Consider the following 23,576-nt stretch of genomic DNA (forward strand, 5'->3'; position numbering starts at 1 on the left):
GTTCCAGAAAAACATCTATTTCTGCTTCGTTGACTATGTCAAAGCCTTTGACTGTGTGGATCACAATAAACTGTGGAAAATTCTTCAAGACATGGGAATACCAGACCACCTGACCTGCCTCCTGAGAAATCTGTATGCAGGTCAGGAAACAACTGTTAAAACTGGACATGGAACAACAGACTGGTTCCAAATAGGAAAAGGAGTACGTCAAGGCTGTATATTGTCACCCTGCTTATTTAACTTATATGCAGTGTACATCATGAGAAACACTACGCTGGATGAACCACAGCTGGAATCAAGATTGCCAGAAGAAATATCAATAACCTCAGATACGCAGATGACATCACCCTTATGGCAGAAAGTGAAGAGCTAGAAAGCCTCTTGATGAAAGTGAAAGAGGAGAGTGAAAACCTTGGCTTAAAACTCAACATTCAGAAAACTAAGATCATGGCATCTGGTCCCATCACTTCATGGGAAATAGATGGGGAAACAGTGGAAACAGTGTCAGACTTTATTTTGGGGGGCTCCAAAATCACTGCAGATAGTGACTGCAGCCATGAAATTAAAAGACGTTTACTCCTTGGAAGGAAAGTTATGACCAACCTAGATAGCATATTAAAGAGCAGAGACATTACTTTGCCAACAAAGGTCTGTCTAGTCAAAGCTATGGTTTTTCCAGTAATCATGTATGGATGTGAGAGTTAGACTGTGAAGAAAGCTGAGCGCTGAAGAATTGATGCTTTTGAACTGTGGTGTTGGAGAAGACTCTTGAGAGACCCTTGGACTTCGAGGAGATCCAACCAGTCCATCCTAAAGGAGATCAGACATGAGTGTTCATTGGAAGGACTGATGTTGAAGCTGAAACTCCAATACTTTAGCCACCTGATGCAAAGAGCTGACTCATTTCAAAAGACCCTGATGCTGGGAAAGATTGAAGGCAAGAGGAGAAGGGGATGACAGAGGATGAGATGGTTGTATGGAATCACCAACTCAATGGACATGAGTTTTGATAAACTCTGGGAGTCTGTAATGGACAGGGAGCCTGGCATGCTGCAATCCATAGGGATGCAAAGAGTAGGACACAACTGATTGACTGAACTGAACTGAACCTTCAAGGCCAAATCAAAATATGCTGAATTATTAAAAAATAAATTTTTAACTCTGGATTGAAATGCAAATCTGTTTTTAACATGCATTCTATTTTTAAAATCTTCCATAAATTTCATTAGGAAGCTATTGAGATATACCAATTTTTCATTTGATCTATTAAAGGGGTCCAAGGACTTTGCAACTACATAGGCCCTGAATCTGACCCAGAGCAGTTACATCTGACTTAACAAAATATAGTAATATTTGTAATGAGTTAGCAGCCTGATCAGATGGCTAGAGCAAAATAAAGATTCTGAAGGGCCTACTAAACCCTAAAGATAACTATATACATCCACATCTTTTCTTCTTCTCTTTTGTTTGGCTCCCTTCTACAACATTCGATCACATGTTGGATCAAGGCCCACAGACCCCCTGCCTGAAAACCCCTCCCACCTAGCATCATTTACACTATTCTCATCTATGCCCTCACATCTCACTTTATGGTATCTGGTTAGCTCGTAATGTATGGCATTGCCATTATGAATATCAGCCTTCTGCCCTGCTAGACTGATATTCCTTGAGGTCAAGCACTAAGTCTTATTTATATCTGTGTGTCTCATACCCTGCATAGTATCTGACATAATGCTGGTGCTCCAAATAGGGCTGTTGATCCAATGAAATAAGCAGCCTCAGGTCTCCTTATCAGGAATAAATCTCCCCTAAGAAGCTTCAGGACTGATGAGAACTATACAAGTGTTTGTTACCATCATCATCATCACCATCACTCACTTCATTTCAGTAGCTGTAGCTTCCTGGATTTCATTTGTTTCCTCAGCCTTTATTATCTAGGAAGCAGTGGGAGGCTGGGCAGAAATCCAGGCCTCCTGGCTCAGAGTCAGTTAATCCTTCTTCACAACTTTATTACTATTAGCCTGATGGAAACCCGGAGAGCTCATCAAAGCAAAAGTGGCAGAGAGAAGCGTACGATAGCACAGAGCCACTGCCCCCGAGAATGCGTGCAACGAATGTTACCATTCGGAAAACAGTTAGTGCCCTATCACTGAGCTCCTTGCTGTTTCACCTCTTTTAAAAACAACAACAACAACACAAAAGACAGACTTTGGCTTTTCAAGCAGTTTTAGGTTCGTGGCAAAATTGAGAAGCAAGGGAAGCTCACAGACCCCCGGCCCCATATACACCTAGCCTCCCTCGTTAACAACATGCCCACCAGAGTGGTACATTTGTTACAACTGATGAACCTACATTAACCCATTACCCAAGTCCACAGCTCACACCAGGGTTTATTCTTGGTGCTGTACACTCCATGAGTTTAAACACATGTTGAATGGCATGCATTCATCATTATAGAACTGTACAGGGTAGTTTCATGGCTCAAAAATTGCTCTGCAGTTCACCTATTCATCTCCCTCCCCAACCACTGACAACCACTAATCTTCCTCCTGTCCCCATAGTGTTGCCTCTTCTGGAATGCCATGCAGTTGAAATCATACAGTATGGAGCCTTTTCAGATTTGCTTCTTTCATTTAATAACATGCATTTAAGTTTCCTATTCCTATTCATGCCTTAATAGCTCATTTCTTTTTTGTTGCTGTTGTTTGGTTGCTAAGTCATGTCTGACTCTTTGTGACCCCATGCACTGTAGCCCACCATGCTTCTCTGTTCATGGGATTTCCCAGGCAGGAATACTGGAGTGGGTTTCCATTTCCTTCTCCGGGGGATCTTCCCAACCCAGGAATCGAAGCCACGTCTCCTGCATTGGCAGGCAAATTTTTCACCACTGAGCCACCAGGGAAGCCCTCCTTTCTTTTTAGGATTGGATAATATTTCATCATCTGGATCTACCACAGATTTATCCATACCAACTGAAGGACATCTTGGTTGCTTCCAAGTTTGGACAATTATGAATAAACATCCATGTGCAGGTCTTTGTGTAGATATAAGCATTTTACTCCTTTAGGTAAATATCAAGGAGTATAATCACTGATCATATAAGAGTAGGTGTAGTTTTATAAGAAACTGCCAAAGTGTCTTCTAAAGTGGCTGTACCGGTATGCACGTTTCATCTATTTTGAATTGTTACAACAGCCCTGTGAGATCAGGAATAGTTTTAGAGATGAGAAAACTGAGCTGCAATGAATTTTCTAGGCCAGGCAGTGAAGACATGACTCACCACTCAACACCCTTCAAGCCAACCTGCCATCCCAGATATTCTAGAGATGTTCCTCTGTAGCTTCAAACAGTTGCCCACAGCCCTACCTCCAGGTAAAATAGAAAATCTATGACTTTTTTAAACATGGTCAGCATTACTGGAGGCTGGATAAAAGGAGGATGATGTTAGGAAACACATGCAAGCAGACAAGTAAGGTTCTGGAACAGCAAACCACCTTCAAGACGGAAGGGGCACTGAAGCAAGCCTGTCTTGTGAATATGAATGTGCCCTCATCAAACTGTCTGAACCCAAGGAAGTTTAAATCTGTGTGTGACTCTCCCAGCCCACGGGTTTCATCAGCCTTCTGAGAGCTTGGAGAACTCTGGAGGAGGGTACCTCACGGATGTTGCTCTGGGGCATCCAAACAGCACATGGAACATACTTAGACTAAAATTCCTCCTTTATCTGATATTCAAATTTAACTGGGTGTCCTGTTCGGATTTGGAGGTTGTTTTTTTCTATTTTGTTGACTAAATCTGGCAATCTTGCAAAAGTCTCTCTTCGACAGTGAGGAAGACTGGTCCTCCTGTGTCATTGGCCAGAACTGTGACCCATGTCCATATCCACCCTTAGCAAGGGGGCAGAAGTCCCATGCATGGCTTGAATTACTGTAGATAAACCCACAAGCCTCCCAAAGCACAGGGTCATGGGTATAAAGTAGGGTTCATGAGCCATAGGGACAGGAGAGGGGATCTGGAAAGGCAACCGGCAATGCCAGCCCCGTGACCTCATGGCTACCATCATCCCATGGGTCCATGGCTAACATCCACTTTCCAGTCCCAACCAAGCATACAAGCTCTTGGGACTTAGCCGGAAACAGCTATGGAGGGACTTGGATACATGAAGTGAGGCAGAGACTTGTCTGCTTTCTTCTTGACTTATGTTTGGCATTATCCTTCAGTAGTACCACTTTGCTTCCCTCACTTCCTTCAAGACAGTGCCTCAAAGGTGGTGCTGGAGAAGAAGAGCTGGCCTGCCTGCCTGAGAGGACAGGCTTCCTTGTTGAGTGATGGCCCCAGCTCTGGATCATGTGTGCCTTTGGACACGAAGCTTACTCTTCCCAGGTCTCCATCTACTCCCATGTGGAAGGGGAGGGTTTACTATAGAGGAGAAAAGCCCATTCTCCCTATATCTTTTAGCCTAGCTGCCTCTGGCTCCTCCTACCCTACAGCAGCTTTGGTATTTCTTAATAGTCAAGTCTTCTGTGCATTATTTTTTCTTCTTCTCCAGAGTTATAAGAAGTGTCAGATATATCTTGGGCACTATTAGGCAGGTGCTGCTGATAAAAAATAAAACGTGTTCCCTGAAGTTAACCTTGAGCTCACAGTCCAAGAGGAGAAACAGACATGTACACAGGGGCTTCCCTGGTGGTCCAGTGGCTAAGACTGCATTCTCGATGCAAGAGAACCTGGGTTCAATCTTTGGTCAGGGAACTAGATATCACACGGTGCAACTGAAGATCCTGCATGCCACAACTAAGACCCAGCACAGCCAAATAAATAAATTAATTTAAAAAAAAAGACATGCATGCAGCTAACTGCCGATCAGGGTGGGAGTGCCACTGTAGAGTTATTGATGTAAATAAAGTACTGTGTTGTGCTTAGTCACTCAGTTGTGTCTGACTCTTTGTGACCTCATGGACTGTAGCCTACCAGGCTCCTCTGTCCATGAGGATTCCCCAGGTAATAATACTGGAATGGGTTGCCATAGCGTCCTCCAGAGGATCTATCTTCCCAACCCAGGGATTGAACTATGTCTCCCGCATTGCAGGCAGATTCTTTTACCACTGAGCACCAGGGATGCCCAAGAATACTAGAGTGGGTAGCCTATCTCTTCTCCAGGGGATCTTTCCGACCCAGGTATCAAACCAGGATATCCTGCATTGCAGGTGGATTCTTTACCAGCTGAGCTACAGGGAAGCCCAAAGAGAGTACTGGAGGATGCAGAGGAGGGAGGGAGCAAACACCCTCGTGTCAGGAAATCTGGCAAGAGTGTAGAGATGAAGTGGGTCTTGAAAGATGAGCAGGGCTCTGTCATTCAGGTGAGGCATCTGCTGTGTTCAGGGAGCAGTTAGCGCTTCATTTGGATGAAAGAGGTTTCCACGATGATGACTGATGATGAAAAGAGGTGCAGGGACTGCTTCCATAGCAATGGGGATAAAAGGGCAGAATGAATCCATCAAGTGAGGGGAGCATCCAGAAGACAATTATTCCTAATGCATCAATTCTCCAAATGCCTTTCCTGGCAACATTAATTCACTTAGGTGATATTGAAGCCTCTTAAAATAGGGCTGCCATCCATGCACTTCCTAGTGATGTGGTGCAGGCTCCTAGGGCGGTGCTTACATGCACTGAGAACGCGGCATCCTTCGAGGCACTGGTTTCGTTTGCATCGTGGGTCGCAGCAGAGCAGAGGGGTCCACAGGCGGCAGTTCCCCTGCCTTTCCATGCACGGTGCTTTACAGCATCCCAGCAGAACCGAGGCCCCTACAAGGATGAGTGGGGTTTTTTCAGGTTGAAAATCGGTGTCTGCTCCTTTTAGAGGGAAGCTGACTCATTTTTTAAGGGTGGCATGCTATTACAGAGATGCACTGAAAGGTTAAAAATCGAGCACACTCTTGAACATTCTAAGTGGCACACAAGCGACAAAGGAGCTCTCATTAGAGGTGATGGCTCTTCTACCTTGAAACGCAGGAGAAGGACGCACGCTGAGAGAAAATATAACAACACGTGTTGAGTAAATAAACACACCCGCCAAGACATCAGAACAGACTGGGTGTCATTCAGTTTCAAAACAGCACAGCCCTGTGCATCTCTGGACAAAGGGAGCCAAGTCAAAATGTTGAGCCACATGTAGACGGAGCTGGGGTTTGTGAGATGTCGCCTTTTAGAACTGGCCCTGGCACTGTGCAGGAGCACTGGGAGGGCAGTTGGATTTCCAGCAAGTACCATTTCGTTATCTTTCTCACCATCCTATCACCAGAGGCAGTATCTGGGAATGATACTCACCTAGTCGGAGTGAGCTGACAGCCTTCCTCGCAAAAGCCAGCCCAAATGAGTGGATGTTCTAATCTCCACTTCAAGATAAGGATGCTGAGAGATATGGCTAAACATCACACCCAGGGTTACATGGCGAGTGAGTGACAGCGCCCCAGTAAATCCAGGTTTCCCTGAAACCAAAAGGAACATCCTTCTGCTGAAGTCCAGAGAAAGTCAATGATTGGCTCAGGCTTGCTCAGTATGCTGAAAATAGCTTCCTCTCTCCAACCTCTTGACCAACTTTCAACTTTGTCAACTTTCCTTCGACAACTGCAGCCTCTGGTATTTCTGCTCTCTGTCTGAAAGGGAGCAACTTGATAATCTTTAAAATCCTTCTTTAGAGGAAAAAAAGTACCCATCTGCTGCTACAATCCTCAAGGCTCTGTTGGCCTCTGAGCTGGTTGCCTTGGCCTCCGCTGTACCTTGGGCTTTGATAACAAATTCTGTCTGAGGACAGGGTGAGAAACACTAATTCAGCCACTTACAGGGGCTGCAGAAGGCAAGCTTGTAAGGTTTCCAGACACCCAGCAGACACTGGTCACATTTTCAATGGACAAAAACAAGAGTCAAGAGTCATTTTAACCATGTGGCCCTCATATGAGGCTCATGAGAGGGAGAGGGAGGAGGACGGGGAGAGAGAAGGAGAGATTATATCAGGGGCAGGGAAACACCAGTTTAGACTCTTTCCAAATAAATTTAATTTTTGGGCAGAATCTTGGTATCCAAGTAGGCATATAGAATCTCCATTTTTCTCATTTAAAAGCTTCCTATTGCATCCAGCATTTCTACAAGTATTTCTTTGTAGAAAAGTTAGCACTGTGAATACAACTCAGAGGCATGATAAAATAGAAACTGGGACATGGCACATTCTCCTCACACAGCAATATATCAAAGGTGTGGTTCTGATCCAGGGAGGGGAAGGAGTCCCAAGGTGAAGTGTGGTTTGAGTTTTTCCTGCCCACCTGCATGCCACAAGCTGAGAAAATATAAAAACACAGGATGGTCTTCAGCATTCTTCATGCCCAAGGAAGATCTGGCCAAAATTACCAGTCATCCCCGTGGGGGGTGGGACATCAGGACCAGTGACCTAAAGCTCTGGCCCCACTGCCCATTTCCCTTGGGGGTAACTCACTTTGCTACCCACTGACATTTAACAGGCTCTGGAGCATGGCATGCTGCTTCCCACCTAAGACCTGAGTCTGGACTTCCACCTTTTCCTTTGTTTCCCTTAGCATAACTAAGAAGATTTTAGGGACTTCCTGGGTAGCTCAGATGGTAAAGAAACTGTGTGCAATGCTAGAGACCTGAGTTTGATCCCTGGGTTGGGAAGATCCCCTGGAGAAGGGAATGGAGACCCACTCTAGTATCCTTGCCTGGAGAATCCCATGGACAAAGAAGCCTGGTGGGCTACGGTCCATGTGGTTGCAAAGAGTTGGACACAACTTAGTGATCAACAATTTCAAGAAGATTTTACTGAAGTCTAAGAATTGAAAAATAAACTCAATGAACATAAAGGCCATAAAGATGGGTGCAGTTGGAGAGGGCAGGGGAAATCTACTTTTAAATCTCTGTTTCTCTCCAGCAAAGCTCTAAGCTATGAGACTCATATTCAGACACAAAAGAAGACCTCAAACCAACTTTCAACTTGAAGCTCATCAGTTAACACCTGGGTGCATGCCATATACATCACATGGAATATTATTCAAACTTTAAAAAGAAGGGAATGTTGACACATACTACAATATGCATGAACCCTGAAGGCATTATGCCAAGTTAAAGAAGTCATTCATAAAAAGATAGTGCTGCAGAATTCCACTTATAAGAGCTCCCTGGAGTACACAAATTCATAGACACAGAAAACGCAATGGTGGCTAGCAGGAACTAGGGAAGGGGAGAGAATGAGTAGTCATTGAACAGGTAGAAAATTCAGGTTTTGCAAGATGGAAAGAATTCTGCAGAAGAATGGTAGCGAAGGTTACACAGCAATGTGAATGTGCTGAATACCACTGTAGGCTCAAAAATGGTTAAGAAAATAAATTTTGTGTTTTAAGTACTTCACCAGAGTTAATTTTTTTAATCTAGTGTTACAGCTAATAGCATACTCAATGGTAAAATGCTGAAAGGTTTTCTTTGAAGGTCAGGAACAAGACAAGGATGCCCATTATTGCCACTTTTATTCAGCATAATATTGGAAGTCCCAGCCAGAGAAATTGGGCAAGGAAAAAAAAAAGGAACCCAAACTGGAAAAAAATTAAAACTTACTACTTGCAGATGATATATTATATATAGAAAACAGTAAAAAATGCCACCAAAAAATGTTAGAATAAATGAATTCAGTAAGTTTGTAGGATATAAAATAAACATATAAAAATCTGTGGCATTTTTATTCACTAACAATAAACTATTAGAAAAAGAAATCAAGAAAACAGTCCCATTTACATCAAAAAGAATACCTAAGAATCAATTTAACCAAGAGGTCAAAGACCAGTACACTGAAAACTATATAATCCTGATGAAAGAAATTGAAGAAGACACAAATAAATGGAAAGATATTCGATGTCCACAGATTGGAAAAATTAATGCTGTTGAAATGTCCATATCACCCAAAGCAATCTACAGACTTCCATTAAAATTCCAATGGCATTTTTCATAGAAATAACCTTAAAATTTAAGGGTATCACAAAAGACCCCAAGTAAGTCAAAGCAATCCTGAGAGAGAACTACAAAGTCGGAGGCATACACTCTCTCTTATATCAAATTATATTACAAATCTATGAAAATCAGAATAGTATGTTACTGGTATTAAAAAAAAAAAAAAAAGCTGATACATAGATCAATGGAACAGGACAGACAGCCCAGAAACAAACCCATGCATATAGAGTCAATTAATTTATAACAAAGATACAGGCTAAAAAGTAGGCAAATACAATTACATGGCGATGAGTTTCTAATTTAACTCTGCTTCCTATCTAAATGGAATTAAAAGGCTATTGTTTTGCCTACATTCACAACAATTCATTTAATTGCCATACCAATCTAACTTTCTGAAACACACGCCCTGGCAGTCCCTAATCCTGGCTCATCCAAAGCATCACTCCGGCTCCCCTGCAACCACACATCAATGTGAAATCCTGAGTAGAGCTGAGGAGAGAGATTTTGGCATCATCAATGTGTAGGTAGATGGTGGATGAAGTCCGTAGTCTTCCAGAGGTTACTCCAGCAGAAGACAGTGAGACCAGAGGAAGGAAGAAGCCACGGAAATCAACAACACCCATGGGAATGGGCAGAGAAGTAGAAGGACCATGAGAGATGGGTCACCAGATTCAAAGGAGGAGGAGGCTGGGAGCAGAAGCTCATGGTCAACAGCATCTAACGTAGGATCAGTAGTGCTGAGTCACGAGGATGTGACATTTAGGAGGTGGCTCAGACAGTGAAGCGTCTGCCTGCAATGCGGGAGACCTGGGTTTGATTCCTGGGTTGGGAAGATCCCCTGGAGAAGGAAATGGCAATCCCTTCCAGCACTCTTGCCTGGAAAATCCCATGGACGGAGGAGCCTGATAGGCTACAGTCCATGGGGTCACAAAGAGTCGGACACGACTGAGCGACTTCACTTTTCTGGTATTTTTAGAAAACCATCTCCATAGAGTTGGGTGGTGAAAGTGATAGCGACACAAGAATAAAACCAAACGATGGGGCAAAGAAGTGCAGGCAGTTCTTTTAAGGTGATTGACTGGGAAGTGAATGAGGCAAGGAGAGGGGTCTGAAAGAAAGGCAGGGGGACGCAAGGCTGGGAGGCTGTGAAGGCGCCATCTGTTGCTGAACATGGGTTGGAGCTAAGTGCCTTTGTAGATTGTGGTCTGCGTGACTGGGAGAGAGGGAGATTGAGGTTCAAGCTGCAAGAAGCAGAGGAGGGAAGATTCTAGGGCTGTGATAGATGGGAGCCAGAACCAGGCATGAAGGCAAACCCTACGTGGGAGGAAAAACACTTTGTAAAAGGAAATGCAGACCAGGGCCCATGCCACCTCTTCCACAGAGCACCCCCCGCCCCATGCAGACCCAGCTCACTGAATGCCAGTCCCATTCCTCACCAGGCCTGGTGCAGAGCTATTATTTCTAGTGAACGAGGATAAAAGGCTATGCCTTGCATGGCTCAGCAGTGGATTCTTGTGTGGGGGCTTGAGAGACGTGCCCGTTCCCAGTGCGTGTGGCCATCGGGGGCTCTGCCCAGGGATGGCTGGCACTCTCTTGCTCTCTCTGATTCTGTCTTGGCCTCTCTCCTTCCCACTTCACCCCCATCCTCAGGTGTCTTGTGTGTTTCTCTTCCCAGGGACAGAGACCCTGGGAGTTCTGCAATGTGCAGGGGCAATCCAGAGCCCTTTGTGAGAACTCAGACAGAGCCTTTCTTCCTTCCTGTGGAAACGTGAGTAGTGCTCAGCCAGGCAGTGGGAAGGGCTGGCTCATCTTCCTCCTTCTCCACCCCACCCCTGCCCACTGATTGGCATTTTTCTGGAAGCACTGATGGTGCCTCAGTCCATGCTGTGCCCAGCTGTGAAGTGGGGACCCCTCCCATGAAGAAGCCTGCAGCCACCAGCTCTGTAGGAGATGGGAGAAATGGTGCTCCTGGAAGAGAGATGTGGCAGCAGTGGGGTGGGAGTGGGGGGTCACAGGGATCTAATCTACAGGCTGCTGCTGCCCCCACTCCCCTCCCCACCAAGACTGATGGACCCAACTGAGTAGCCCAGCCCAGCCAGTGGAAGAAGGGCAGCCTCCTCTGTGGGCTTCACTCCCTGCAGGCGACTCTTGGCCCCAGGCCTCCTCCTGAGAACTCAGCCTCTGCTTCATTCCAATGGCAGCCTCACGCCGTGTCCCAGCTTGAGTCTTGGGGTAACCACCTCCCTAGGGATCAAGCTTCCAATCCCTCACCCTTCGCTATCCCCCCGTGTTGGACGTGTGCACTGCTCCCAGGCACCACCCTCTTTCGTGAGCCCCGACTCAGCTCCAAATCACAAACAGCAGTGGCTTCCTGTGTTTGCCCTGCCCCGCAACTGCCAGGACACCCGGAGAGAACCTCTGGATGCTAACTGCTCACTCGAGTCCGCCACCCCGGCCTCACTGGCCAGATGTTCTCATTCAGCATTGGCCTCAGTTTCCCCCTCTGTCAAATGGGCACCCTGACAACACCACTTTACAGGGGTGGGAGGCTTTCATGAGATGGAGATAGAGCATGCCTCTGATGCCCTGCCGCTGATCATTACGGCCCATGTCTTACTCTGGTCTTTGAAAGGACCACTGAGAGCCTCTATTCTTAACCCACAGCCCCTGCCTTAACTCCGGTGCACACAGCATATTCTCCAAGAGGGTGCCCAGCTGGAAACAGGCAGACAAGCACAGATTTCAGTCCAGACAGACGCAAAGTTAAATCTAGAATCCAATCCAATCTGTGTGATGGGACTGAAGTCTTTAGCCCCTGAGAGCTTCAGCTTGTTCATCCATGGAGCCTCCCTACTGGATCATGTGAGATAATGAAGTGAGGTGACACCGGAACACACCTGGTATCTGTGGGCACCGACGTGTGCACCACTGGCATCCTCTCTTCAGAAACAGGAGACAGGCCACCCAAGCTTTGATCAGACCTCCTTGGGATTCCCCTGAAAAGCACTGGAGCCTTTCCCTGGAGGGAACTCACCTCCTCCGCAGGCCCAGTGACATGTTTGATGTAATCAACAACTGCCTGCGTCTGTTCTCTGAATCCCGACACACAGGCTTGCACCCAACCAGCCTGTGTATGTTCCTCCAGATTAAACGAGAGCCTGGGGAGAGAAGGACCTGTCCGGGTGTGGGGTCCAGAATAGCCCTCCTGTTCTCCTACGATGGTTATTTACAACAGTGTGCTCCTCCCCATGTCTCGAGTTGGCTGCTCACAGCATCTTACTTTAGAAGGACTGGAAGGTGCAAGAACAAGGGTCTCCACCAGCCCATGTGCATGGAGCCAGCTGAGGAGGGCCTGAGAGGAGGTTGGGAAGGCACAGAGGAGCGAGGGCTCCGGGATCACACTGCCAGGGTGATCCCCAGTTTACTAAGGTTGGGACTCTGGGCAAGTAACTACGCCTTTGAGCCTCTGTTTTGAAATCTGTCAAGTGGGCATTAACATCGCCAGAGGGTGCAGTGTGGTCAAGTGCATGGTGGGTGCCGACGGTCAGTAAGTGCTGGCATCATGATTAGTTGGAGCTGAATGATCAGAACCTGAGTTTGGGGGGTTCTGTTAATGGAAAAGAAGGGAAAGCAGTGGCGGTGTAAAGCACCTACTATGTGCTACTAATAACGTAGGCTTTTGTATTTAATTCTTAAAGCAAGCCAAGGAAATGGGTGCATTATTCCCATTCTGAGGAGGAAGAAAGCCTTAGAGGTTAAGTGACAGATTGAAATCAGTATTGATAGCAAGAGGTGTTCAGCCTCTTGTGCCTGCCTCTTAAGTATCCCACATCCCAGCATGCCTCAGGGGCTGTGGGGGGATTAACAATTCACAGAGGGCTGGGCTGCTGCCTGCACAGTGTTCAGAGAAGGAGAGAGGATATGTGAAAAAGGAGCTGACTCACTGAGCAGGAAGGATTCCCCTCCAGGATACACCCTGAAGCTTCAGGAGCAGGCAGGCAGGCAGGACACTGCCCAAGGCTGGTCCCCCACCCACAGTGGGGCTTCGTCCAGCCTTTAAGCACCAGATCAAGGCAAGAGAAGGCATCCAGAGGTGAGGTAGACACAGCTAGGTCTGCCATAACCACCCGGATCAAAGCACACCACACCCTCCAGCCCAGGTCCCCTCCAGAGGCATGCCGGGTCCCCAGCCTGCAGGTACTCCTGTGTCCTTTGGGCTGGAAACCCTACCTGTCTCTGGAGAAAAGGCTCTTCCCCAGGGATCCCTCCAGGAATCACCAGTTGAGCAGGATACTCTGTCCTGAACTCCCATAGCGTCCTGCAACCTGCCTGTCCTCGAACTCTGCTAGCCCCACTATCCTGTGTCATGGGCTGCCTCCATGCAGATTATGAACTTCCCTGGTGGCTCGGTGGTAAAGAGTTCACCTCTCAGTGCAGGAGACGTGGGTTCAATCCCTGGGTCAGGAAGATCCCCTGGAGAAGGAAATGGCAATCCACTCTGGTATTCCGGAGTATCTCATGGACAGAGGAGCCTGGCGGGCTACAGTCCATGGGACCACAAAAAAGTCAGACTCAACTTAGAGACTAAACAACAACAACCCTGAGAGTTGTTGCTCTGAGAGTACAAGGTCTGTGTCTGTATCACTGCCCTGCTGCATGCAGTTCAAACCCCACCACCCAGAGTGGGGTTCGCTAATGTCATCACTAATGATATCATTACTGAGTGAGATGCCGTAGATGAAAGTCTGAGTACACAGCACAGCGATGTAGTGTGGGCAAGGGAAGATGCTCCATGTGGGTGAGCTGCAGTCTTTATAGTGAAACAGGCTCTAGACTGTCAGTAGAAATATTTCTCCATCAATTGACTCATGGGTTCATTCATTCAGCACGTATCTTTGGTGCCAGTTGACACTATCTATACACAGAAGATCCGAAAGTTTAGACATAAAGGAAGGCAGCACCGGGCATGTAAAGGCACGAACACCACAGTGCATGGCAGGTGCTGCACGGCAGGTCAAAGGCAGGGGGTGGACAGTTCTACTAGGGACGAGCAAAAAAGTTAATTTGGCAAACAAGGAGAAGGCAGGACTGCTGGGTAGCGGGGAACCATGACATGATGTGGGACAGAGGGGCAGTTAGTGGAGTGAAAAGCATTTCAGTCCAGGGTCATGGAGTATTGAGACGTTTTATAAAATCCCCAGGCGAGGACTTTCCTGATGGAGCAGTGGGTAAGAATCCACCTGTCAAGGCAGGGGACACAGGTTCGATCCCTGACACAGGAAGACCCACATGCTGTGGAGCATCTAAGCCCTTGTGCCACAACCACTGAGCCTGCGCTCCAGAGCCGAAGAGCCACAACCACTGAGCCTGCCTGCTGCAACCACCAAGCCTGTCTGCCTAGAGCCTGTGCTCCGCAACAAGAGGAGCCACCGCAATGAGAAGACACACGCTGCAACTAGAGAGGAGCCTCCACTTGCCACAACTACAGAAAGCCCCTGCACCACACTGAAGGCTCAGTGCAGCCAAAGAATAAATAAAAACACTAAAATAAAACCCCCAGGAGCACTGACATGCTGACCATGGAGAGAGACAGGGACGAGGACTCGAGGCTTCAGCTTGGTTCCTACTTTCTTCTTGGGTGGGGCGCTAGGCTGGGCTGCTTAAGAGTTCAATCCTGAGTCCTGATGAGCCTCAGGATCACCGACAGATGCTGATACATCCTGAGCTGCTGAAGGGGTTGCTTTAGGGGACCCTTTTCAGGCTGTGACTGTTTTCATCAAACCACCCCCCACCCCAACAAAATGCTTTTCCTTCTCACTCAGGTATGATTAGAAAAATGACCAGGCTTTGAGCTAAAAATACTAATGCTTTATGTTCCTCTGCAGAGAGGGGGAAATAAGACAAGAGAATCTACGAAAGTAACAAGGAATTTCATCCTTCAGTGGACTTCAGAATGGATATTTTAGACACAGCCATCCATAAACATTGGGTAATATCATACTCTCTTCATGCCGAATGGATTCCACAGACTGAGCCACAAATCTGCATTTAACATCCTCAGTGATGGCCGGCATCCTCCGTGCCCAGGTAGACAGATGTGTAGTCAAGGGCCAATCAACCAAATAGCATCGTCTGCGGGCCTGAGTCAGCTGGGGAGGGGCTTGGAGCCAAAGAAACCCCATCAGCTCCCTGCCGGCGAGCTGTCTTTTGGATCCTGGTGGCTGCAGGGCTTGTAGGGTGCTGAACAATTTGACTCCAACTGCGATCCATGCGTTATCTCGACCACCTGCTTCCGTTCTTACCCTCAACTCAGGGCTGAGGGGGACACGGTTGACTGTCCTTCGGGCTGTCTCTCTATCCTCTGCAAGCCCTGGGATTTCATGATTGTGCTTCTCCCCGCCTGTCCAGCCATCCCCAGGCCTTCAGCTCCCTGCTTAAGCATCACAGCCTCCGGGACCACCCCTGATGGATCAGCTGCCTATTCTGTGATGACTTGTTGATTTGAGGCAGTAAATGCCAAGCTTGCCACACACCCTCAGTGCCACCTCTCTCCCAGCCCCACTTGCACCAGGCTTCCTCCCTATCTTGTCTTGCTGCCTTAACCAAGCTACACACACACACACACACACACACACACACTTCAAACCTATAAGACCCCGTCCCTTCTCACTGAGTTTCCAGTAATCCAGGTACTTTCCCATCTTTGTCAAACTAAGTTAAAAACTCAGAACCTCCACCTCCTTCAACCGTCAGCTGAAATGTCACCTCCTCCCTGAAGCCCCTCCTGACCAGAATCCATTAAGCTGCCCTTGCACATTGGTGCCCCTCCACCACTGGTACCCCCACATCATCTCCCCCTCCAAACAGCAGTTTATCCATGTGGCTGTCACAGATGGAAAACAAGCACCCATCTCAGCCATATTCAGACTGTAATGTCTGGGTCTAAACTGCCTTTAACCTCCCTGATCCCCACGCTGCTCCTGACACATGGGAACCTACCTCACTCCACAACTGGGAACAGGAAAACTAAAAGGGCTTCCTTTCCTCATTTTATGAGCTAGAAACCTGGGTCCCACGAGGATGGGGCTTGAGAAGACGCAGGTCTCAAGGGGCTTCCCCTTCCCTTCCCCTTAATTCAGAAGCACGTGTCTGCGATCACCAGTGAGGCAAATGCTGCCCCAAGAAGATTGTGCCCAGCTCTGTCTATTCTTGATTTGGGAAAAGCAGGTAACTGCGTGTTTAATAAAAGCCAGCATTACAGGGAGGGGATTCACATTGTATCTAACCAGCCCCACACTACACATCTTACATGCTTTATCTCCACTATCCTCAAAACAACCTGATGAGCTAAGTCCACCTATTCCAGTTTTACAGAACAGGAAACCAAGACAGTGAGTATCATAATCTTTGCCTGGCCGGGCACAGGGCTATTAAGCGGTCAGGCTGACTCAGGGTTCAAGCTCCAGTGGCCTGGGTCCAGACCTGCAGCTCAGAACTGCGTGTGAGCCCTACCCCTCTGTGTTTGAACTTCTTCAGCACAATTTCAAGAGTCTGGCTGGTGCTCCAGAGACTGGATGGCCCGCACACGTTTAGATCAACTTGTCAATGGCAGCCTTGCTCACCACAGATCTTCCCCATCTCTCCTCCCGTGACTCGGGAGGCTGACAGAGCGGTATATTGTATTTCCAAAGGTGTCTTTCATTAGAAAAATATATTCTTTTGATCACCCCCTGTCTTCCCAAAGTCACAAAGGCTGAAGATCAAGTTGCCAAGTGGAATTCCATTCATCATGGAGATAAACATCAGCCTTCTACTCCCCCATGGCCACCTGCCAAGAGCACATGTCAGCTGGTGGGCAGCTGGAGACAGGACAAGATGGTCTGGCCTGCAGAAGCCTGGGTTTGAATCGAAGCTTTGCTTCTGCTCTCGGGCACATCACTTCTCCTCTCTCGGTTTGTGTTTCTCCATCTGTACAGCAAGGCTGGCCTTTCTAAACTACGTGATGACTGAGCAAATGAACTGATGAGTTAATCAGTGATATAATACACCAGCCCTTTTCTTGCTCTGAGATATTCTTACTCTGATCCATTTCTCTAATGAACCACCCAGCTCAGTGACTGGCCAGACAGAATGAAGGTACGTGGATGTAGGGCCGGCATTATATGCATAGTCTATGAAATTGAGGCGATGATTCACAGCAACAAAGCTTTGAGCTGGACCCCAGGCAGGATGTCCGGTTTATGAAGGTTGGGTCTCTCCCCTTCTGCTCACACTTCAACCCAGCTATCCATCCACAGGCCACCAGCATGGGGCGAGGGGCTGCCCAGGGTTGGGGGCAGCTGGGCTGGGGGCCACGGAGTTGAACACAAGCTGACCTCTCAAGGTCTCTCCAAGTTCCACTGTCTCTGATTCCCTAATAGTCCCTGTGAATAATAGATCTGGTCTCTGACACTGTACATGATAAAGTGACCTGGTACAAAGTCCTATTAAGATAAATCACATTTAAGTTTAGGAAATTATATGTTTGAATCCTGTAATTTAATGTCACTGTGATGCCAGAGAGGAAGGAGAGGGAACTCAATTAGAGGCTAATTAGTCCATGCGACTCCCAGTCCGGGGCTGCCTCCTGCCTCTGCTGCAGGGAGTTAATCAGAATAACCCCTAACCCCAGTCCTGGTGCCTTAGTCTCTCTGCCTATAAAATGGGAACAGTCCTAGTGAAAGAGGGAAGCGTGGCCTTGAATGAGAGAAGGAAGCAAGGGCTCCAAGGAAAGACCTGAGTGTCCCCAGTTCAGCGCCACTGTCTCCCCACCTCCCAGCACCTTCTCTCCTGGGGAAGGACCCTGCAGCTCCTCCTGGAGTCCCGGTAGGTTTCACAGGGTGTGTGAACTCTGCACCACAGGATGTAAACTCTGTCTGTAGGGGGTAAAGTTTGAGGGTGGATCTCAGAGCTTCCATCAGGTCTTCAGAAGGTGGCAGAGCTCAAACCATCACAAAGTACCGCACACTGAATCCTTTCCTTCAGCATCAGTTACTCTCAAGTCCCTTCGTCTCTAACCACCATCATCCACTGTTTTCACTCTGGGTACGCCGCTGTTCCTGCTGTGGCCAGTGTGATTCCAGACACCATCCCACCTCCTCACACCATCCTGTGGTCTCTTTCAGCACCACCCACCCTGACAGACAGCGCTCTTTCCAGCCTCACTGCTCATCTCCTAGGAGCCACCTCCATCAGTCCTCACCCATCCTGGCCTCTCTCTGGCATCAGCCACTCTATGCTACTTCGTTGAATCCCCATCCCCTTCCAGACTCTGTGAACCAAGTCTTCCCAGAATTACTGCCAGGTGAGCTTCTCTCGTACTTCTCTTGGGCTCCAGCCTCTTCTCTTCTTCACTCATGCATCATGCTCTCCCTGGTCAACCCTTCCAGTGCCTCCAGGCTGAAGGGGCCCAGGTTAAAGCCTGCCTCTTGGATCCCATAGAGGCCTCTGGCATTCAGCATTTAAGAGCAAACTCAGGGACTTCCCTAGTGGTTCAGTGGTTAAAACTCTGTGCGTCCAATGATGGGGAGGCAGTTCAATTCCTGATCAGGAAATAATATACCGCATGCCAAGTCCTGCGGCCAAAAAGTAAATAAATTAATTTAAATAAAACCAGTTATAAACACAGGTTAAAAAAAAAAAAAAAGCAAACACATTCATGTCACATCCATCTCATGCAGCTGAGATTGCTACAGACTCAGCTGCTACAAGCAGAAGATTCCCCCTAAACCTCCTGTCTCTTTCACCCCCAGGATTCTGTTGGACACCATATTCTGAGACTTGAGAGGTTCCTGCCAAGTCTCTGATGGGAGGAATATTCCATCAGGGGAACATGAGGGTCAAGGCTCCCATGAAGAGGTTAATATGTTGAAGGAAGCTCCATAACAGGTGGAGTGGAGGTTCCAGAATGCCTGGTAGAAGAAGGTGGGAGAGGGTGGCTGGGGGCTGAGCAGGGGTGTGGAGGCCATAAGGAAGGAGGCAAGAGTGCTCAGTCCAAGGACACGTGCCCCTGAAACGGAGACGGTGGTGGGCAGGGTCAAGGGCAGAGTGAGATCTGGGAGGAAGGAGGTGAATGGGATGAACTGACATCTAGGTTCAGAATGGAACACGGGTGCAGTCTTCTGTGGCACTGCCACAGTATGCTGCCCCCACCCCCTGCTGCCCGCCAGGGTCTGAGCCCACCTTGTCTTCTTAAAGCTCAACAGATGGGTGAGTAAGGGGGTGAGAAGAAAAAAACCTAGCAAGGGATACAAGCCTATGACAGCATGGCAACCCAGCCCTGTAGGATGCAGATGGAAGGCAGTGGCACGGGAGGCCTTGGGACCCCAACCAGCACCAAAGGAGGGGCAGGAACAAAACCTGGGTGCTTCGTCTCCAGTAATCAGTATCAAAGAAAGATTTCCTTTATGATGGCTTGGACCAAATGATGATGGTGACGGTGACGACTCTGATGGAGATGATAAGAGAAGAACTTCTCTTTTGGCCGCACGTACTGTCTTAGTACAGTCTTAAGCTTTAATAACTTCAGAGAGAGAAATGTTATAAATATACAAAAACTCATTTGGAAGTTGGCCTAAATTTCTTTTGCATTTATTCACTTTTGTGAATTTTTAAAAATAAGTCTTTAAATTTCCTTTATTTTTTTTTCCCTTCCCAGTCCCTCTGGCTGAACACAGCAAATATTGACTGAAATGAAAATTAAAATGAAAAGTGTAGAAATTCACAAAACTAAACACTTCAAGAATGGAAAAACTTGAACTTGCAAATAATGCATTCGGTAGGTTGATAGCATAAATGCTTCTGATGTTATTAAAGCTTAAAATCGCAAAAGCTTTTGGGACGCTTTGTATTTAAAAGCCATCCTCTTAACCAATTCTCCCGACAATCCCCTGAAAGGTAGGTACCGTTATCACCCCCATTTTAGAGACAAAAAACTGAGGGTCAATGAGGTTAGAAGACTTGCCTGAGGTTACTCAGGGGGAAATTCCATAACAGAGGCCACTGCCTCTTGTGATCAAAATGAAGCTCCGCCTAAGGAGAGGTTTAAGAAGGATGCCCCCAGCTCAGGCAACGGCCCCTCTCGGGGGACCTGCCACACAAGCTGCCTACATAGCAGGGAATTATTTCAACAGAATGCAAACCAAGGAAAAGCAGACAGTGGGCCTCAGAGATGATCTCAGGAGGAGAGCTCCAGGGTGTAAATGGGATCTGAGCCTCAGGCTGGTGGGGAGGGGACGAGCGGGAGTGTTTGGGGGATGTTGACACTGACTGCGTGGAGATCTTCAGGTCCACTCTGATGGGAGGGTGTGGATCAGATAGGGAAGGGCTAAGGGAGGGTAACAGGAAACCCAAAGGGAGACCAGAGTGCTGCAGGGAGTGGAAATGGATGAGAAGTGTGGGGCTTGGTGACATGCATGCCGTGTGGCTGCTCAAATATTAATCCACAATATATTTTAATGACAGAGACAGCAGTGAGCGTGGGAAGGAACATGAAGGACTTTGGGAACCCTGAATAATGGGGTTGTCACTCCAGGTTCTTATGGTCTCTTCTTGAGCAGGAGCTTCAGCAAAACCTTTGGCCAACAGTCAAGGTGCCAGATGTCACTCCCAAACGGGAAACAGCAGCTCCCTCACAATCGCATCATAACAGGCGTCTCCTAGGGTAACCACCCCCACAGACCACACCTCAGATCCCCAAGATACCTGGCCTTTCCTACTGGGCAAGGGTCAGGCTTGGGGTCGGAGAGGCCCATTAAACCCTGCTTAAGGACTTTCCTGGTGGAGACAGGAGACAGCCAGCATGGCCACAGTCAAGGTGGGGAAGAGGGGCCCCACCCATTGGACAGGGCAGCGTGCCCCTGCCATCCATCTACAGCACCTTCGTCCTTCAAGGAGACACAACGGGCTTGGACAACACAAGCCCACAGCTGAGGGTCTCTCGGCTCCTCGGCAGCCATGGTGAGATAAGTGAGCCCAGAGGCCAGTGCCCCCGACTCCCCAGGCCCCATCCCTGTGCCCACAGAGCCACCTCTCCAAGGCTCAGCCCAGGTCTCGGAGAGTTAAAGTCCCCAACCTGGGACGCCTGCGGGCCATTCACATTCTGACCTTCCTGCAGGACAAGGTGAAGGGGGCTCACACCTGGGAGGAAAGGGGTGGCATTGCGCTTGGTGAGGACACCCCATGTGGGGGCGTGATGAGGGGAAGGGGGCCTACGTGTGAGTCCCAGCTCCCCCTTTAGCTTCAGTTTCCTCAAGCGGAAGATGCAAGCCACAGCAGTAATACCTGTTTACCTCACAGGATGTTGAGGATCAAAATGCAAAAATGCCTCTGACAAGGCAAATGTTACATAAATGCCATTTGCCTCTTCTCCTCCTTTATGCAACTACAGAATCATTCTTCCAAACAGACCTCCATATCCCTCTCTTCTCACAAACTGCCAACCTCAGGTTATACATCAGAAAATCCAAGGCAGTAAAGCTGCCTTCCAGACAGGGCTGCTATGGCCAGTTGCTCAGGCTGTGCACTGTACAAATCCAGGGGCATCACATATAAGGAGTGCTCCTGGAGCTGAGCAGAGCTGTGACCTTCCATACAAAGGGGCTAGAATTTCATTTGTTAGATCAGTTTGGAGAATGCCAAAGACTGCAAAGATTAGCTATCATCACAACAGTTATCCAAAGAAGTTTTATAATCACCCTCTCTCCACTGATCCTCTACTGGCAGAGTCCACATGTTTCTAGTACTTAGACTTCCTAGCTCACTGTACAATCATCAATAACGATGACAAACACACACACACACAAATTATATAAACTCTGATTTTAATTACTACCCCCAAGATCCCTCTATCTCATAAACCCAGTATTTTCCAAACTTGAATGTGTATGTGAATCATTTACAGAACTGTGAAAATGCAGATTCTAATTGGGGGGAGGAGGCTGAGGAGGATGAGAAGGGAGGTGCCGAGATTCCGCATTTCTGACAGTCTCCCGGGTCCTTGTTATGGTGAGGCTGATGCTGCCATTTTATGGCCCACACTTTGCAGAATGAATTTGTAACTCCCCACCACCAGGCACTGACATGAGGGATGGACTTTCTTTTCCTCTTGATTTGTTAAGGACTAGCTAGAAATAACAGGTCAGGAAACTTAGGCCCATAGGTCACATCTAGCCTGCACCCTCTCCTGCTAAGTACAGTTTTATCCAAGCCCATGTATTTGCATTTTGCCTGGGGCTGTATTTATTTCTGTGTTTATGTCCTGTCTAAGGCTGTATTTATTACACAGTCATGTCTATTTATTTTCATGCTCTCCATAGCCCTCTCTGCACAATGGCAGCAGCTTTGGGCTGAATAGTTGTGATGGAGACCATGTGGCCTGCAAAGCTGGAACCGTGTATTCTGGTCTTTAAGAAAAAGCTTGCTGAGCCCCAAGAGAGACGACCAAGCCATTAAAGTGAGACAAACATGAACTGAGTGGGTGCCGGGCCAGAGTGAGACAGACAGGGGAGAGGAAGGCTGAAGCGGAAATCCAACACACTCCATTACACTGTTTTCAGCCCAGGGCCCGGCCAGCCCACTTGTTTCAGAGGAGAGTTAGCTCTTGTCAGTCACTCTCCTCAGCACGATACTAGATGGGGTCTCCTCAGGGTTCCCTGCTGGTGGAGAAACCCGATACACCCCGGGAAGCTGTGGCAAGTCCATCTTGGCCTCCATCACAGAGGCCTCATGGAGTTGGCAGAAGCCAGCTGTAGGCAGGGGACTGGGATTCTGTTTGCTGCAGACCAAGCTGTTCTAGGACACCCAGCTGCCCCCGGGTGTGTCTAGAGGCATGGCCAGCCACCCCCCTCAGAGGGCCAATTCACCCTGACACGAGGCCACCAAGCAAAGGATCCACTGTCGAGAGGCTGGCTGTAAACAACCCCTTGGGGGTGATTCAGCATTTGTTCAGGATACATACTGACGGGGTTATGTAGACTCTCCAAGCTGACCTGCTCTGCTCCCTCGCATGAGTCACAAATTCTCTCAACCAGGGTGCTGAGCAGGTGACTCCAGCATCTGCTGGAATACTTCTGGTGGTGGGGAGCTCACTACCACACATGCACATGTTTGTGTAAATACCTGTGAGGAGGCGGCTCAGTGAACTGAGCTCACATTTGCTTCCACATGATGCCATCTGCTCTCCAAGAGTTGTGCTGCAGAGCCACAGAGAAAGTCTCAGCTGCGTCACCAGCATCAAACTTCAAACCTCTTCTTGGGGGTGACCTTGGTTGGATATGCTGCTTGACCCCTAGGAGCCTCCATCCCCTCACCTTTGCACTTTTCATTCACTGAGTCATGTCTGACTCTGTGACCCAGGGACTGCAGCAAGCCAGGCTTCCCCGTCCTTCACCATCTCCCAGAGTTTGCTCAAATTCATGTCCATCGAGTTGGTGATGCCATTCAACCATCTCATCCTCTGTTGTCCCCTTCTCCTCCTGCCCTCAATCTTTCCCAGCATCAGGGTCTTTTCCAATGAGTCAGCTCTTCAC

General features: G+C 48.0%; 1 protein-coding gene and 1 long non-coding RNA gene across 3 annotated transcripts in view; both read right to left on the bottom strand.

Annotated features, from left to right (window-relative positions):
• The window catches only part of LOC112580248, a 454,297-nt gene that overhangs the window by 48,919 nt on the left and 381,802 nt on the right, over positions 1-23,576 (bottom strand). The window lies entirely within an intron of this gene.
• Positions 14,863-23,497, bottom strand: LOC123330412. Its single transcript, XR_006546322.2, has 2 exons — positions 23,167-23,497; positions 14,863-18,623 (listed from the first exon to the last, which is right to left on the bottom strand). It is a non-coding gene; the product is annotated as an uncharacterized LOC123330412 (long non-coding RNA).

This window comes from Bubalus bubalis, chromosome 18, assembly GCF_019923935.1.
Source record: "Bubalus bubalis isolate 160015118507 breed Murrah chromosome 18, NDDB_SH_1, whole genome shotgun sequence".
Classification (NCBI taxonomy): Eukaryota; Metazoa; Chordata; class Mammalia; order Artiodactyla; family Bovidae; genus Bubalus; species Bubalus bubalis.